The following is a 19,761-nucleotide window of genomic DNA, read 5'->3' as shown; positions in this document are numbered from 1 at the left end:
TGTGATTTAATAAATTGCACGATCTTGTGAATATACATGATTTTCTACATGGTATCAGAGATGATAATAATATACTAGAGGAGATTTCAAATTTTTGAGTTTTGGATTAGAGGTGAAATTTGAATTTGCAATACATACTTCAGGATCGACAGATGGTGTTCTGTGGTTTGTGGCTCGAGTATGCCTTGGAAGGAAGCTCAAATTTTATAGCTTGGAGGGATAGAATGGAGGATGTGCTAGAGGATAATGGCTTGAAGGAATTCGTTGATCAAGAAATTCCTAATCCAACAAAATTAGATGCACATAATTTGGCCAAATGGAAGAAGTGTGTGGCGAAGGCGAAGCGGATAACCCTTGAGGGAGTTTAAGACCACATTGTCTAGAGTCTCCATGGAAAGGAAAACATGTATGCTATGTGGAAAACATTGATGAACTTGTACCAAAATAGAAGCGACCAATGGAAATTGGCACTGAAGGACAAACTTGGAAAAATCAAAATGGAGAAAGGCGAGACTATTCCAAAATACTTGATCAAGTTTACTCAATGTCACAATGAACTTGGAAGTGTTGGAATCATAGTTTACGAGGATGATATGGTGAGTCTTGCTCTTTTAGAACTCCCAAAGGATTGGCATAGTTATCAGGACTTTGTCAATGATCGGGAGAAGCTGCCAGATTGGGAATGACTGTGGACGGATTTGATGCTAGAGGATATCAGGAGGAACATCAGGTATGGCTCTTCATCAAATACTGATGATGAAGAGAACTATGCCTTAACGATTAAGGTGAAGAAGGGGAAAGGGAAAGCTTCCCATTCCAAATTGGATTCTTATCATGGAGGTAAGAAGAAAGACATGATGAAATTTAAGTTCTTTCATTGTCATAAGCTGGGCCATTGTCCACTCAAGAAGTCTTCAGGAGGAGCAGCGGGTGAGTATTTGGCCTCTCAATTCAAATTGGACTTTTCCCTCATTGCATGCATGGTGTCATCAATGATGGGAAGTGTATGGTACTTAGACTATGGAGCTTCATTCCACATGACTAGCGATAAAGAGTTATTCAGTGACTTGGAGGAGAAAGATCTCCACATGCATATCGAGATGGGTAACAATGAGAAGTATAATGTTATTGGATTAGGGATGATTACTTTTCAGAGGGATCATGGGGCTCCACTCACCTTGAAGAATGTTATGTATGTACCCGGGATGAAGAAGAACTTGGTATCCATTGCCATGCTTGAGGATAGAGGCTATGATATGATCTTCTCGAAAGGAAATGTGTTTCTTTGACTCATAGCCACAGGTCAAGTAAAGAAGATAGGGATCTTGGTGAAGATTATATATAAGCTGGAGGTGGAGGAGTGTGATTCTTTGAGCACAAAAGAAGAAAGGGTGTAGAGCTGAGACGTTGGTGAGTTGTGGCATAGGCGATTTGACCACTTGCATCATGGCGCCTTGAAGATATTGTAGCAGATCTCTACCAGTGTTCCCAAAGGTATGCTTGAGCAAGTTGATACATGCAAGGAGTGTACTTTGGGAAAATACACCAAGTATTCCTTTCACGACAAAGATAGTTGAGCAAAGGCTATTCTAAAATGAGTCCATTTAGATGTGTGTGGACCATCCTCGACAACATCCACGACCAAACATAGGTATTATGTTATATTTGTTGATTACTTTTCTCGAAAATGGTGGATATTTTTCATACTAAAAAAGCATCAAAATTGCACAAAGTTTTGTGAGTTTAAAGCATTGGCGGAGAAAGATTTGGCAAGAAGTTTAAATCTCTATAGAGTGATAATGATGGTGAGTATGTCTCAAACGATTTTAAGAACTTCTATGCAGTGGAAGGGATTAAACGGGAGTTGACGACACCCATAACCCTAAGAAGAATGGGGTGTTCGAGAGGAAGAACATAATCATAGTAAGGGTATCAAGGGTGATGTTGCATGATCAGGGCCTACCACTACACTTGTGGGTTGAGGCATGCAACACTGCGGTTTATGTTTAGAACCATAGCCCGCATTAGATACTTGAGGTGAAGACACGAGAGGAGACTTATTCTAGTAAGAGAACATATGTTGGTCACTTCAAGATTTTTGGGTCATCAGTATATTGCCATGTGACTAGAGATGCATGGAAGAAGTTTGAGACGATAATAGAGTTGGGGATATTTGTGGGGTACACAGATACACCTCACAACTATCAAGTGTACTTTCCGACTAGAAGGATGGGAGTGGTTTGCACGGATGCCAAATTTAATGAGGAGAAGGCCATGTGAGTTTCCCTTTAGAGGGAGCTAGAGCTACATGTAGATGAGGATCTTTTAGTTCCTAAGGTTGAGGAGTCTCAAATTGATGTGGAACAACCACATGCAGAGGATCCAGGAGGGGAGACATCCACTCAAGCAGAGTCTTCGGGAGAGGGAGGAAAGCACACCAGAGAGGCTGACAGATTGTTGGATGATACACGAGAGAATGTGGGAGCACACAATTCTCAGTGTAGTCACTTGAGAGGTACACTGGATACATGGCTCTTATGGGCAAACGTGTTGTGACAAAGCCATCTTCCTTTAAGGAAGCATTGTAATAGCTGGTTTGGGTTGATGCCATGATGGAGGAGTATGACTCCATACTTTGTAACAGTGTTTGGGATGTGGTCTTGAGACAGGAGGAAAATTCAGTTGTGAGCTCCAGTTGGATTTACAAGGTAAAGCAAGCTGCAAATGGTAGCGTGGAGAAGCATAAGGCTAGATTTGTGGCTCATGGATTTTCACAGGTAGAGGGGATTGACTATGATGAGACCTTTGCTCCTATTGCATGGTACTTGTTAATAAGATCTATATTGGCACTATTAGCACAGATGGGTTGGAAGATACATCAGATGGATGTGAAGACAACCTTCCTTATTGGCATGATTGAGGAAGAGGTGTACATAGAGCAACCTAAAGGTTTTGAGACATTTGACTGCGAGTCGCATATGTGCCAGCTTAAGAGAATGTTGTATGATCTAAAACAATCACCTCGTGCTTGGTACACCAGGATAGATAGCTACATCACCAAGTTGGGATTCACAAAGAGTGAAGTAGATGCGAACCTGTACCACAATGGTGGAAGGTAAACTGATGATCGTTGTACTTTATGTTGATGATCTCATACTGACAGGTGATGATCAACTGATCAAGTCTTGCAAGGAGGACCTTACAAGAGAGTTTGATATGAATGTAATGGGGCTCATGCATTACTTTCTTAGCATGGAGGTATGGTAGGGAGATGGGGAGTTGTTTGTGTCTCAGGGCAAGTATGCCAATGATATACTCAGGAGATTCCGCATGGAGAGCAAAAAACCCATTGATACTCCTCTAACAGGTAGTTGGAGGAAGGAGGATTTTACTTTAGGGGAAGTAGTGGAAGCTACTATTTACAGGTAGCTTGTGGGTTCACTCATGTACTTGTTGAACACACGACCAGATATGTTCTATGCAGTTAACCATATTAGTCAAGCGATGGTTAGGCCTACCAAGATGTATTGGAAGGCGCAAAGCATGTGTTGAGATACCTCAGGAGAACTCATCAGTATGGATTATGGTACAAACGAATAGAGGGAGTGAACCTTCAAGGCTTCATTGATGTAGATTGGGAAGGGAGTCCATCTAAACAAAAAAGGACATCATGAGGGATCTTCAGTATTGGGTCAACGACAATATCTTGGTACAATAGCAGACAAAGATCGGTTGCACTCAGTTTGATAGAGGCATAGTACATGACTGCGAGTTAGGAAACATGTGAGGTGTTATGAAACCAGCTCAAGAAAAGATAGAAAAGATAGATCAACGCCTTAGAATTTAGCCTCTTCGAGGGGGCAACCTCCTTTACATTACATAAATGAACAATTATTTGATGATACAAATGAAAATACCTCCTTTCTATATATAGGGGTCTAAGGGGTCATAACATAATCAGAGCCGACATAACAATAATAATGTAAGGGCATTATAATAACAATAGTGGGCTTCTATGGGGCACAATAGTAACAATATGGGCACTACATGGGTACAAAAATATAATAAGTGGGTTATACTAATAACAATAAGGGGTTACACTAGTAGTATAGGGGCCTAACATGCCCCTCTCCTTCAAAAAGTGTTGTCCTCAACGCTTGAGTAGTCCTTGATGCTTCTGCATAAAATTCTTGTCCTCCCATGTGGAATCTTCAGCGGGTAAGTTCTTCCACTTGATGAGATACTCTGAAATTGATCGATTTCGTAGCTGTCGGGTTCTTTTTTCTGTGATTGCTCCAGGTTCCAATATGATTTTTCCTTCCTCTTCAATTTCTGGCAATATTGTTTGAATTGGGATATTTTGCAACTTTTGAATAAGTGGCCATACTTCTTCGTCCTTTTTCCATTCATCCCTTGCTTCGTTTATCCAATCTGGATGGATAATATAAATAGCACAAAACAATGCTTCCACATCCTCATCCTTGAAGAGTCTTCCCATTCAGTAAGGTCGCCATTTTTTAAGTGCATGTAGTATTGCCAACATTTCCTTCTCATAAATAGCTTGCTTGAGATGTAGCAGTAAAAATACCCGATCACCTACATCAAAACATTTTTCACTACAATGTTTATCTACATGTTGTTTCGTTTGATTTTGCACCGAAGTGGCGTTATCCTTTAAAAGTTGGAGAACTTTTTGTTGATGCTCGATGTTATCTTTCACTGCTTGAACCTTTTTCTTCTTGATATGTCCTTCTATCTTAATAATTTGAGGAGTGGTAATTTCGAACAATGAATTACAAGATATGATTGGATTCTTTTCTTCTTTCTCGATGTGATCTTTCACTTCTTGCACATTTTTCTTCTTGATATGTCCTTCTATCTTGAGAGTTTGAGGAGTGGTAATTCTTGCCAATGATTTACAAGATATGGTCTGATTCATTTCTTCTTTCTCTGGGGTGGGGTCCTGGCGTATATCTTCTTCTTTTGATGTTTCTTGATCCTTTTCTTCCTCCTCTTCATATTCTATGTAAAATAATTTCTTCTCAACACACTTATGACCTTTAGTGCCTTTGCTATCACAATTGTAACAAAGCCCTTTTTCTCTTTTTTCTTCCAATTGTTGTGGTGTAACCCTTGTAGGTTATGGAAGACTAGGAGAAAAAACACTTCCATATTTATAATTGTGAGGGGTACGCTTCTTGGTTTCCATAATTTTTCTTTCCACTATGTCACAAAGCCCTTTTACTCTTTCCAATTGTTGTGGTGTTGCTCTAAAGAAGGTGTTGCTCTTTGTATCCTCATAATGTGCTATCATTTCCTCCGTGAAAATTGACCACGTAACAAGTTGTTTACGAGAACAAAGCCCTTCGTACTATAAAAGTTGATCCGGTTCTAAATATGAAGATGCAATACATACCTTTTGTAACAGTTGTACACCATGTAGATCAAAATATTGCTCCATCTGAAGTATCCAATTTACCGGATCCTTGCCATCAAACTTCCTCATCTTGCTTTTTATTGATTTTAGGAGCTCGACCTTGAAACGACTATAACTCTGTACTTTCAGATCTTTAAGTTCTGAAATTGAAACCTATAGTATCCCTCTGTGTCCTATTTCCAATGCCACCAATCTAATCCAAATTGGATTCTCTAAGAAAGAGTTATGAACAATCTCCCAAGATGACCTGATTATAGACCTTTCCAGGAGAGCGAACTTGTATGAAGTGCCACGTGTCACTATTTTGACCTTTAGATCTGAAAAAGATATACAAAAAACTACAGTTCGTCCTCTTTCTGTACCTTCTTATGAAATTTCAATCCGATCCCCAGAGAGAAAGTTATGACAATTTTCCCCAGGTCACCTGTTTTGAATGTAATTCAGGAGTTTGCAAAAAGACCAACTTCCTCAGATCATATCTCCGCAAATATCGCGCAAAAAGCTCTGAAATTCGGACCCAAGGTTCAGCGCGATTTTTTCTCAAATGGGTTTTTTTGGTAACTTCTGAAACGTCACAGAAAAAAGGTTATAGCGAAAATGCCACGATGACCTGTTTGGAGTAGCGAAACCCTAGAATCCAAAGCTCTGATACCAAATGTTATGAAACCAGCTCAAGAAAAGATAGAAAAGATAGATCAACGCCTTAGAATTCAGCCTCTTCGAGGGGGAAACCTCCTTTACATTACATAAATGAACAATTCTTTGATGATACAAATGAAAATACCTCCTTTCTATATATAGGAGTCTAAGGTGTTAAAACATAATCAGAGCCGATATAACAATAATAATGTAAGGGCATTATAATAACAATAGTGGGCTTCTATGGGGCACAATAGTAACAATATGGGCACTACATGGGTACATCAATATAATAAGTGGGTTATACTAATAAAAATAAGGGGTTACACTAGTAGTATAGGGGCCTAACATGCCCCTCTCCTTTAAAAAGCGTTGTCCTCAATGCTTGAGTAGTTCTTGATGCTTCTGTATAAAATTCTTGTCCTCCCATGTGGAATATTCAGTGGGTAAGTTCTTCCACTTGATGAGATACTCTGAAATTGATCGATTTTGTAGCTGTCGGGTTCTTGTTTCTGTGACTGCTCCAGGTTCCAATATGATTTTTCCTTCCTCTTTAATTTCTGGCAATATTGTTTGAATTGGGATCTTTTGCAACTTTTGAATAAGTGGCCATACTTCTTCGTCCTTCTTCCATTCATCCCTTGCTTCGTTTATGCAATTTGGTTGGATAATATAAATAGCACAAAACAATGCTTCCACATCCTCATCCTTGAAGAGTCTTCCCATTTGGTAAGGTCGCCATTTTTTAAGTGCCTGTTGTTTCGTTTGATTTTGCACCGAAGTGGCGTTATCCTTTAAAAGTTGGAGAACTTGTTGTTGATGCTCGATGTGATCTTTCACTGCTTGAACCTTTTTCTTCTTGATATGTCTTTCTATCTCTAGAGTTTGAGGAGTGGTAATTTCTTTCAATCCTTTACAAGATATGGTCGGATTTATTTCTTGATGCTCGATGTGATCTTTCACTTCTTGAACATTTTTCTTCTTTATATGTCCTTCTATCTTGATAGTTTGAGGAGTGGTAATTTCGAACAATGAATTACAAGATATGGTTGGATTCATTTCTTTTTTCTCGATGTGATCTTTCACTTCTTGCACCTTTTTCTTCTTGATATGTCCTTCTATCTTGAGAGTTTGAGGAGTGGTAATTCTTGCCAATGTTTTACAAGATATGGTCTGATTCATTTCTTCTTTCTCTGGGGTGGGGTCCTGGCGTATATCTTCTTCTTTTGTTGTTTCTTGATCCTTTTCTTCCTCCTCTTCATATTCTATGCAAAATAATTTCTTCTCAGCACACTTATGACCTTTAGTGCATTTGCTATCACAATTGTAACAAAGCCCTTTTTCTCTTTTTTCTTCCAATTGTTGTGGTGTAACCCTTGTAGGTTGTGGAAGGCTAGGAGAAACAACACTTCCATCTTTATAGTTGTGAGGGGTACACTTCCTGGTTTCCATAATTTTTCTTTCCACTATGTCACAAAGCCCTTTTACTCTTTCCAATTGTTGTGGTGTTGCTCTAAAGAAGGTGTTGCTCTTTGTATCCTCATAATGTGCTATCATTTCCTCCGTGAAAATTGACCACGTAACAAGTTTTTTACGCGAACAAAGCCCTTTGTACCATAAAAATTGATCTGGTTCTAAATATGAAGATGCAATACATACCTTTTGTAATAGTTGTACACCATGTATATCAAAATATTGCTCCATCTGAAGTATCCAATTTACCGGATCCTTGCCATCAAACTTCCTCATCTTGCTTTTTCTTGATTTTAGGAGCTCTACTTTGAAACGACTGTAACTCTGGACTTTCAAATCTTTAAGTTCTGAAATTGTGATCTGTAGTAGCTCTCTGTCTCCTCTTTCCAATGCCACCAGTCTGATCCAAATTGGATTCTCCAAGAAAGAGTTATGCACAATCTCCCAAGATGACCTGATTATAGACCTTTCCAGAAGAGTGAACTTGTATGAAGTTCCACGTGTACAATTTTCGACCTTTGGTTTTGAAATAGATACACAAGAAACTACAGTCCGTCCTCTTTCTGTACCTTCTTACGAAATTTCAATCCGATCCCTAGAGAGAAAGTTATGACGATTTTCCCTAGGTCACCTGTTTTGAATGTAATTCAGGAGTCTGCAAAAAGACCAACTTCCTCAGAGCATATCTCCGCAAATATCGCACGAAAAGATCTGAAATTCGGACCCAAGGTTCAGCGCGATTTCTTCTCAAATGGGTTTTTTTTTTCAACTTCTGAAACGTCACAGAAAAAAAGTTATAGCGAAAATTCCACAATGACCTGTTTAGAGCAGCGAAACCCTAGAATCCAAAGCTCTGATACCAAATGTTATGAAACCAGCTCAAGAAAAGATAGAAAAGATAGATCAACGCCTTAGAATTTAGCCTCTTCGAGGGGGCAACCTCCTTTACATTACATAAATGAACAATTCTTTGATGATACAAATGAAAAGACCTCCTTTCTATATATAGGAGTCTAAGGGGTTAAAACATAATCAGAGCTGACATAACAATAATAATGTAAGGGCACAATAATAACAATAGTGGGCTTCTATGGAGCACAATAGTAACAATATGGGCACGACATGGGTACATCAATATAATAAGTGGGTTATACTAATAAAAATAAGGGGTTACACTAGTAGTATAGGGGCCTAAAATGAGGCCATTTGGATGAGGAAGATCCTAGTTGGTTTGTTTGGTCATCAGATGGATCCAATTGTGATTTACTACAATAATCATAGTTGTATCAAACTCTCTGAAAATCCAGTTTTTCATGATCGGTCCAAGCATATTGATATCTGATATCATCATCTCAAAGATTGTGTATTGAGGTGGATTATGTTGTTAAAGTACATTCCCACAGAGGAGCAAGATGCTAACATTTTGACAAAGGCATTGTTAAGATGTAAATTCAACTTTCAGAGGGACATGATCAGGGTAGCTAATAATCCCTTTCTTGTTGAGAGGGAGTGTTGAGAAATGGAAACAAGAAATTCCAGTTTAATTTGTCCTTGAATTAAACTAAGAATTAAAATTGAATTCTATTCTCATAGCAACTTGTAAATAGTTAATTAAGTTTAATTAACTTAATTAGCTTAGGAATTTTGAGTTGAAAGTCTTTTTGTAGTCATGTATATGTTCTCCTTAAGTTTTAGGGGTCTAGTATGAGTTTAAATTGAGTTGGAAATTATATCACTAAGTTTACTGAGTTAATTTAAGTTAAATTAGTTCCAAACTATTTGAGGAACTAATAGAGAACTAACAATCAGTTGGTGCACTAATTCATCCACTAGTGCTACTCCAATTAACTGAAGATTCCTTCATGAGAAACTCATGCTTTTCGATTCTAAGAAAAACCTAGTTGAGACTAGAGTGTAGGGACATTGTACTATCAGTGGTATTATTTACTAGAGTTATCATGCATGCATTAGAGATTGATCCTATGTTTGGTTTGCATAGTTTTGGAAGCATGGATTCCATTTAAATACGGGCTATTCATCATAGGAATTACGTAAGAGATTAGGGGATTGGAGAGATGCAAAATTGGTAAGTGTTGGCCAAGGGCTAGCTTGTGAGCAGAGGGAGTTGAGCATACTTGTGTAGAATTGTTCTAGTGAGAACAAGCTTTGTATCTTCACTCATATTTCTGATATATGCAATGCAAATAGCAGGGTTTTGAGCAGTGGATTTCCCCAGATACATATTGTGTTATGTGCCATTGATTTGTCTTCTTCTTATTGTTTTCATCGATCTATTGGCTTATGCTGGTTGAAAGTAGAAGTAGATTCTTGTCATGTGCTTTAGTAAATTGCACGAGCTTGTGAATTTACAAGATTTTCTACATGACCTTTCTCTCTCCTCAGAAGAAAGCATGTGGTAGCTGGTGATTTATCCCGATGAGCTCATAGGGAAAATTACGTCAGCATGATGTGACGGGAAAAGGACACATGAGAGGCAGGTTTGGAATTTTGAGGGGCCTAAAGGAACAAATATGGGTGACACATGTCATCACTTAGGAGAAGCCATGTGGAGATGATAACATCTGCATGATGTCATTTCGGAGGTCTATGTTTCAAAGGAAGGGGCCATCGTAACTCTGTTTTAATTCCTTTTGGAAAACCTTTGATGGAAGGAGCTCTGAAGTGAGTTGGCAGTTCACCATGAAGACTCAAAGGGACCAAGGGCACAAAGCTATCCATATATCCAATAGCTATGAGCTCAATATAAGTGCGAAATACCATAGCTTCTATGTTAATTCCAAATTTGAAATCTTCCGATGATAGGGCTCCAAAATGTACTAGCAATTGATCACATAAATCTAAAGGAACAAAGGGCGCAGAGCTGGCTAGAGTGCTTAGGTGCTAAGATGGAATTTTAGAGGGTGGTGCCATCGTAACATTGTTTTATTTCTTGTTTGAAATTCTTCTAATGGAGGGAGCTCCAAAATTAGGTTGGCCCTTGGTCACAAGGACTTCACAGGAAACATGGGTGCAAGGCAAGGGAATAAAAAAAGGAGCTCACAACTTTACAATTTCATAAGGATTTTTGAAATGAAGTTACAATGGAAAAAATCTTTGATATAGCGACCCCTTAGTACTATGCCTTTGGTCATAGTGCTTGGTCTTATGGGATACACTTTTCATGGAGAAATGGAAAATGAGCCTAGTAACATGAACTTTACGATTTCGGAAGGTCATTTCAAATTAAGTGACGAGGATAGGAGGCTCCAATATTTCAGCTCCTATGCCTTAAGCCTTCGGTCACAGGCAGTGGTTCTATGGTGCATAAGAAATGAGGAGCTAAGCAAAGAAGGGCCAAGGACATCAGAACTATGCATTTTCATAATGTCTTTAAAAATAAAGTTCCGATGAGTTGCAGCTCTAAAGTGGCACTATTGTATTGTTACAAGGTATGTTGAGCTCCAATAGTGTAATGCATGAATGAGTCGGCAGTTGTGATTCTGGAAAACCACTAAGGCCACCACCATTGATCTTTTTCGACTCCAGCAAGTGGGAATTCAAGCGGTTAAGGAAAAAATGACAGGTGAACCGACCGAGTAACTGAAGAGGAACACCATGGCAGAGATGTGGCCTAATGAGAGGCCATCACAAGGATGGCATGGAGATATTTTTCTTAACCATCATTCAATTTTTTATTTTTTATTTTTTATTTTTATTTGTTATTATGTAATTTTTTCTTTTTAAAGAAAGGAATCAAATATCTTGTAATCATTTAGGCAACAGAACCTTCGCATGCTGAGATAGTTAGTCGATCAAACAACTAGAGCTCGGCTGAGATAATTTGTAATTAATTTCAAGATTCACCTCTACTTATAAAAAGAGGGAAGAAACACTTTAGAAAGGTTCCCAATTTCTACATTGAAGGGACTGAATTTTGTTTTGCAAATTGTGAGTTCTGATTATAGAGAACGTTTCCACTTTGGTTCAATTTTATTGTCCATGACGTGCTCAGGATCCTACAATTGTTAAATGTGATGGACTGGTGATTTGGACTCCATATTCAAAGATCAATGAAGAAGTTCTATTGATTCCAATTAGAGCAATGTGCAATATGTTTTCCCTTTGTATATGATTTTGTGTATGTCTTTCCTCCTCTAAAATTGTGTAAAGAAGCTGCCGGTTTCATTCTCATTTATGGATGTATATATGACGTTGCTAAGTAGGGAACAATTCCAGTGCAAATGAAAAATTTACTTATGTTATTTTATAGCCTGCAATACATATGTGCGCACAGATTTAGTAATTGTTTTTTGGTGAAAAATGTGTCCATGAGGCATGGAGCATGAGACCTTAATTCACGCTCCAATTTTTCTGCATTTTCACCTCCTCACTCTTCCATACTTGTGCTGGAACTTGTTGCCTAGGATTTTGTGTTTCATCCAACCCTCTGCATCAAATTATTTCCTTCCTTTCTCTCTTCTTGTTCATTTATACTACAAAACAATATTAAGCTACATATTGCTATGTGTTAGCCATCAGAATCATGACATTCCTGTTTGAGATAAACCTTATCTACCCATGTGTATTTAGATTTTTGTGTCCACTTGAATATACCTTGGTGAAGGTTCATTAAACCAATCTCTGAATTATCTTATTTCAATTTATGTCACATATGGAGTGTAACAAAAATCCCTCAGATAATACGTTGAACAGGTTGTCATTGATGTTAAAGCGAGAGTAGTTGTAGGATGATTTCATCGGTGTGCAACAGGTCATTAATGTCAAAGCAAGAGCAGGGCATGTATCAGGCAAATGAGAGGTTGTAGAAATGAAACCCTATCCCTAGGGTTTGAGTTCCTTGGACGATGAGGAGACTCATCTTTTGTTGGCATTTTTGGAGAAACAAATCAATGTACTTACTTCGAAAACCCTCACCATCAAATTCTTCTCGTCGAGCTATTTCCGGTGGTATGCTGAGTGTTTCATGGGTCCTCACGGTTTGTGAGATATGGCCAATCAAAATCAAAGCCCCATTTTAGAATCTAAGCTGAGATGACAATGATGAAGATGTGACAATTTTAATTATATGGTGCAAATTTAAAATTACCTTTTGGGACCCATATTAATTAATATAATCCTAAGTGTCTGCCTTACCATACTTTTGGTCCAAGGCATCCAGCATGGTGGGCCCATAACCCATTTGTATCAAAATTAAGTTTTCGATTGATACCTCTAGAAGCTCATCAAGAAAATCTATATAAACTAAGATATGAATGATCAATGGTATCGAATTTCTTTGGTTCGATTTTTTGGTTATCCATATGTCTCAAGGAACATTCATCTGCGAAGGAATGAAGTAATTTCTCTGTGCCACGTATAGTGCATATTTTCGGCACTGTGAAGAAACATTCATCTGCGACCAAGAAAGACAAACATTCATCTACGAAAAATTTGTATGGGTTTTGCTTTTATCGTGTGTAGGTAGCATTAAAGGAGCCAACACCTGATTTGGACCGATCTGTTCAGGATCGTTTAGATCTCTGTCTCAGTCCTCAAGACCAGCGAAAGTTTACAAGGCATATTTTGTTTTTGCATCAAATCCACATCCACTTGTGCCAAACCTCAAGCCCTAATTCGGGCTACCTGAAGCATTAATCTCAGTTCAAGTCGCAGATAATATTTTTCTAAGAGTGAGACATCAAAGGGGCTAGAAAGAACACTGGAGTTTTTGGTAACCATAAAAAGAGGCACACACTGATACAAAACTTCTGTGGAGCGAGCAAAAAATGCGGAGTAGACTGAGACAAATTACTCACGAGTGATTACGGAGCAATCGAGATCTGGGCAGAGATTCCTTTTGAGCTGATCCAAGTTCCAATCAATTTGGTTGCCGTCAATTTTTTTGTCGGAGGTTAAGTATTGGACGAGAGCATTTTTTTCTTGGAACGAGTTTCCTCAGGTGGATCTGAGCTGAAGTTCTGCTAAGAAAGGATGGGTTTTCCCTTGTAATGGTACCATAATATTCCAGTGTGTCGCTGATGGTTGTATTCCTTAAAGGGTTCGATTTTCTTGGTGTATTGTTGGTTGTGTAAGGGCGTATTTCATTGTTGGAGGTTGCTTATAATCCCTGGTAGGCTATGACCCTTATCTCGCTGGAAAAAGCAACTATTTTGTCTTTTATGTGTTTGTAGAGCCCAAAAACACGAGTTTCAATGAAGAAGTGAGTGTTGGGTTGTGAAATCATATTGGTTCAAGCTGCTGGTAGCTTATTGCTAAAAGAATGGACTGATAGGAAGGAAAAAAAATATCATCTAAAGCAGGGCACACATTTGGTCAAGTATCACTCTTCATTTCCAGACCCGCGTAGGGCCATTCACACACTGAGATAAGTGGTATGATTTTTATCAGTTTGGGGTTATATTCCTGAGTCTACATCGCTAGTCATGTTGCATCTTGACTGGCATTCTGGAAGCTACCGTGGGACACAATCCTGGGTTCCTCTATTTCATCAACACTAATTTGATCCAGTTACCTAAAGAGAAATAATAGTTCGAGAACCCGATGGAGAAAATATGCCTTCCAAAGAAAAAGATACAGAGGCGAAGGAATTGTTGTGACTGGGATATGGTGATCTTGAGTGCATAGCAGCAGCATCAACAAAGCTCTCGAATTAACGTATTTGGAACCACCATTCTGATCCAAGGCTCTCTCCTTTTGATGTTTCACTTTCATACTCTGGAAAATCCAAGGCTTACTACCTGGAAGCTGAGACCCTAGATTCGATGCTGTTAAATCTCAGATCCAAGGCTCGGTTCTCTATGAAATTTGGACTATCTTTGGATTTGATCTTCCTATAGTTGTTTAAAGTAGGACTTCAGATTTGAGGGCAGCTACCAGTATTTACAATAGAGATTTCAGAGACAGAAGGCTGATACATATATTTTGTGTTACATATGTCATACCCTGTAGTGTTGACAAAGTATGATTAAGTATTGAACTGCTACTATCAATTTGATAGAGTTTGACTCAGAGCAGTATGCATGTGTTGCTGGATATGACTAGAGGGTGTGAAAATGACCATGCTAAGTATGATTAAGTAGAATCAGATTCTGTGAGCAGAAATTGCAAGCTAGTCTGATGAGGGAGCACGAAGTATTAATCAGTAAAGAACATTGACCACAGTGGAATTATAGAGGCAATATGGCAGTGTCTTGGATAGAATGCCTAGATTTGTTGATGGAGCTAGGGTAGCTATATTGATGATTTGATACAGCTAGGATTCGAGTAGAAGAGTCGTGAAACAGCAGTGGCTGTAATCAGTTGACAATATCAAAAGAGAAGAAGTGATAGAAGAAAGAGGAGAAACAATAAATATGATGAGAATTGTAAAGTGTAGAAGAGGCAGTTGCATGGCACAAGAAAAGTGACAACAACAATTGGGTACAATAGTATAGTGGCAGTTTGATAGAAGTAGGCAACAGTGGGAACAAGTGTGACAACAACAACAGTTATGTGCAGCAATAGCATCAGTGGGCATCAATGGCCGCAGTAGCAGAGGCATTGAGAAGTAGAAACTATTTGTAACTGGACCATTATCCCTAGTGCGGGAGCCCAACCTTCAAGGAGCATTTTGCTTCCTTCTAGATTGCTGGAAAACTTTTGGGAGTATTTCACTTCCTTCCAGGTTCTCCTGGAAAGTATAGTATGTACTTGTACACTACATAATACAATGCTTGTTAAAGCTAAATACCTTGTGCACTTCCCTTCATGTGATATGTTTTATGGTTTCTTAATGAGGCTCTGAATTTTTCTTAAGAATTTGCAAAAATAATAAGAAATACTGATTCACCCCCCTCTCAGTATTTCCAATATAATCTTCAAAAACACTCCTTTAAGAGGCCCTAGGCACTGACCATTTCCTTCAAACTAGGGGTTGTATCTAGGAGGCTTCTACATCTTTTGAAGCAATTTTGTGACAGGGGATAAGAAAATCTACAACATCTTTTAGCGTCGTTGTCGAGGACGAATGTGAAAAACTTTGTTAGGCCCCTATAATACTAGTGATTCCCCCATTACTATTTTCATTGTATCCCTTATTGTTATTATTGTGCCCCTATTGTCCCCATATTGTTATTAGTATGTCCCATAGAAACCCACTATTGTTATTTTTGCGCCCTTATGTTATCATTGTTATGTCGGCTTGATTATATTGTGACCCCTTAGACTCCTATATATAGAAGGGAGGTTTAGTCATTTGTATCATCCAAGAATTGTTCAGTTGTGTAATGTAAAGGAGGTTTCCCCCTTGAAGAGGCTGAATTATAAGCCATTTATCTATCTTTTCTATCTTTTGTGAGCTGGTTTCCTAACATTTGGTATCAAAGATTTGGATTCTAGGGTTTCGCTGCTCCAAACAGATCATTGCAGAATTTTCGCTATAACCTTTTTTTTGTAATGTTTTAGAAGCTAAAAAAAAACCCATTTGAGTTGAAATCGTTCTGAACTTCGAGTCCAAATTTCAAAACTTTTATCGCTATATTCACAGAGACATGATCTGAGGAAGTTAGGGTTTTTGCAGACTCTCGAATTACATTCCAAATAGGTGACTTGGGGATAATTGTCATAATTTTTGTTTTGAGCATTAGATTGAAATTTCATAAGAAGTTACAGAAAGAGGACAGCTTATTGTTTTCTGTGTATCAATTTCAAGTAGTAAGGTCGAAACAGCGACACGTGGCACGTCGTACAAGTTCGCTCTACCGAACTAGTCTATAATCAGGTCACCGTGGGAGATTTGGCATAACTCTTCCTTGGAGAATCCAATTTTGATAAGACTTGCGGGGTTAAAAATAGGACTCAAAGAGCTACTGTAGGACAAGATTTAAGATATTAGAGATCCGCAATTACAAAGATACAACAGTTTCAATATCGAGCTCCTACAAAGTGAAAAAAAAGGTGTATAGTTTTTTTTTAAATTTTGCATAAGATTGGTTTGAAAAATTAGTTTGAAGGAATTCAAAGGGAATAGTGAAGAATTATTAGCATTAATTAATGCCCCGAAGAAAGAAAATGGAAGCACCTAGTAAGCAACCTGAAAGCTCTAGCATGACACGTGAATAAGAGGAAGAAATGCAACATGATATATCAAAATTACAACACCAAGTACAACACATTTCACTCTCACTAAAGGTAAATGAAGCCAAGATGAATGGCATGGACGATAAGATGGAAGAATTGAAGATAAATTTAAATAAGTTGCTACAAGAAATGGTCACTAATGGTGAAAGGGTAGTAAAGGAAACTCATGATGAGAACAAAAGAAATGTTAATCATGATTTCATAGACTCTAATGTTGGATTGAAGACCCACCATGTTCCAAAAATCGATATGAGGAAGTTTGATGGCAAGGATCTCGGAACATGGATACTACAGATGGAGCAATTTTTTGATCTTCATAATGTGAAAAACACACAAAAGGTACGTATTGCAACTTTATATTTGGAACCAAATCAGTTTGTATGGTATCGATGACTTTTCTCTCGTAAATAAATTGTCACTTGGTCAATTTTTACGGAATAATTGATAGCACATTATGAGGATACAAAAAGAAACACCTTTTTTAGCCAATTGATAAATCTCAAACAAAAGGGTTCAATGAGGGGTCACATTGAGGACTTCCAAAAAGTGAATATAAGGTTAGAAGATATTCTAGAGGAGCATAGGATTGATGTGTTCATAGTGACTTTAAAGGATAATATCCAACATGAGGTTCACCTTTGGGAACCTGATTCATTGGAGAAGGCATTCAGGATAGCAAGAAAATTGGAAAGCAAAATTATGGAAACCAGGAAGCCTACCACTCAACTATAAAGATGGAAGTGTTGTTGCCCCTAGCCTTCCACAACCTATAAGTTTGACACCACAAAAATTGGAAGAAAAAATAGCAAAATGGCTTTGTTATAGTTGTGATAGCAAATACACTAAAGGTCATAAGTGTGCTTAGAAGAATTTGTTATACATAGATTGTGAAGAGGAGGAAGAAAAGGAACATGAAATGTCAAAAGAAGAGGATATACTCCAGGAACAAGCCCTAGATAAAGAAGAAATGAATTCGACCATATCTTGTAGTGCATTGGCTAGAATTACCACTCCTTAAACTATCAAGATAGAAAGACATATCAAGAAGAAAAAGGTAATAGTGTTGATTGATTCGAGAAGTACCCATAATTTTATTCATTTTAAGATAGCAAAGGAATTGAATTGATTCCTATATTCAACACCAGAGTGTCAAGTGATGGTTGCAAGTGGAGGAACCATAAATTTCTCTAGAAAGTGCCACAATATCAAGCTATTCATGGGAGAATATGTATTGAATAGCCCAATGCTTTCCATTCCAATGGGTGGTGCTGATGTTGTACTAGGAGTCCAATGGCTACAATCCTTGTGTACAATAGCTTTTAGTTTTCAAGAACTTTTCATGAAATTTTGTGCAGAAGGAAAGGAAGTTGAATTAAGGGGTATTGTATGACAAAGCTTCTAAAGAAGGAAAAATGAGGTGTAATTGCACAATTGTGTTTGCTAGAGGTTACCACATCGAAATCATCTATTTCTCCAAATCTCCAAAAAGTCTTGGACAATCATTCCATGGTTTTTGAGACTCCCAAAGGTCTCCCACCTATTTGTGATCATTATCATGCTATTCATTTGATTCCAGGAAGTGTTTCTCCAAACATCAGGCCATACAGATATCGCTATGCCCAAAAGAGTGAAATTGAACGTATGGTTGCAGAAATGCTAGAGGCTGGTATAATTCACCCTAGTCAAAGTTTTTTCTTCGCTCCAGTAGTATTAGTGCACAAGAAGGATGGATCATGGCGCATGTGTTCGGATTATAGGGAGCTCAACAAGCTCACTATTAAAGATAAATTTTCCATTCTTGCCATTGATGAATTATTGAATGAATTGCATGGATCAATTTACTTCACTAAGTTGGATCTTCTTTTGGGATATCATCAAATCAGAATGAAGACTGAAGACATTTTGAAAACAACATTTAGAACTCATGAGGGTCATTATGAATTTTTGGTCATGCCTTTTGGCCTTACCAATGCACCTTCTACATTTCAGGGTTTGATGAATTCCATTTTCAAACCCTTAGAAAATTTGTGTTAGTATTTTTTTATGATATACTAATCTACAACAAGCCTTGGAAGGATCATGTTGAACATGTTGATAGGGTGCTGAAACTATTGGAGGAGAAACAATTATATGCAGAAATCTCCAAATGTCTCTTTGAAGTACAAGAGGTGGAATATCTGGGTCATATTGTATCTCATGAAGGTGTTAAAGTAGACACTAGAAAAATTAAAGCCATTAAGGAATGGAAAATCTCCACATCCATAAAGCATCTGCAAGGATTTCTCGGGTTCATAGGGTATTATCGCAATTTTTTTAAGACTTATGGGAGAATAGCAGCACCTCTAACAACATTATTGAAGAAAGATGCATTTTCATGGGCTACAGAAGCAACAAAGGCCTTCGAACATCTTAAAGAGGCAATGTGCCAAGCACCGGTCTTAGCTATGCTGGACTTCACAAAAACCTTTATTGTGGAATGTGATGCTTTAGGAAACGGAATTGGTGCTATTTTAATGCAAGATAAAAGACCCATTGCTTTCGAAAGTCGTCTAATCAAGGGAAAGTATTTACACAAAGCTATTTATGAGAAGGAAATGTTGGCAATATTACATGCACTTAAGAAATGGAGACCCTACCTAATGGGAAGACACTTCAAGGTAAAAACGGATCATGATAGTCCTAAATACTTTAAAAAAAAAAGATTATCCTCTGAAGAGCAATAAAAATGGGTCACAGAGATGTTGGGTTATGACTTTCAAATCATCTACAAAAAGGGAAACAAAATGTTTTGGAAGATGCACTCTCAAGAAAGGATGAGGATGTGGAAGAATTGTTGTGCGCCATTTCTATTATCCAACCAGATTGGATAAACGAAGCAAGGGAGGAATGGAAGAATGACGAAGAAGTGTGGGCACTCATTCGAAAGTTACAACAAAATCTAGTACATCTGATACATTTAGCTAGAAAACTGATTCATTATGGTACAAAGATCGCTTATACCTATGTAAGAATTCCCAACTCAAACAAAATATTCTCACGGAATCACACACTTCTCCCTTAGGAGGGCACTCAAG

This window comes from Pinus tabuliformis, chromosome 5_1, assembly GCF_031772625.1.
Source record: "Pinus tabuliformis cultivar Carrire ecotype Pingquan chromosome 5_1, CPIR1, whole genome shotgun sequence".
NCBI classification, from domain to species: Eukaryota; Viridiplantae; Streptophyta; class Pinopsida; order Pinales; family Pinaceae; genus Pinus; species Pinus tabuliformis.
Note: the sequence above shows the minus strand (reverse complement) of the source record.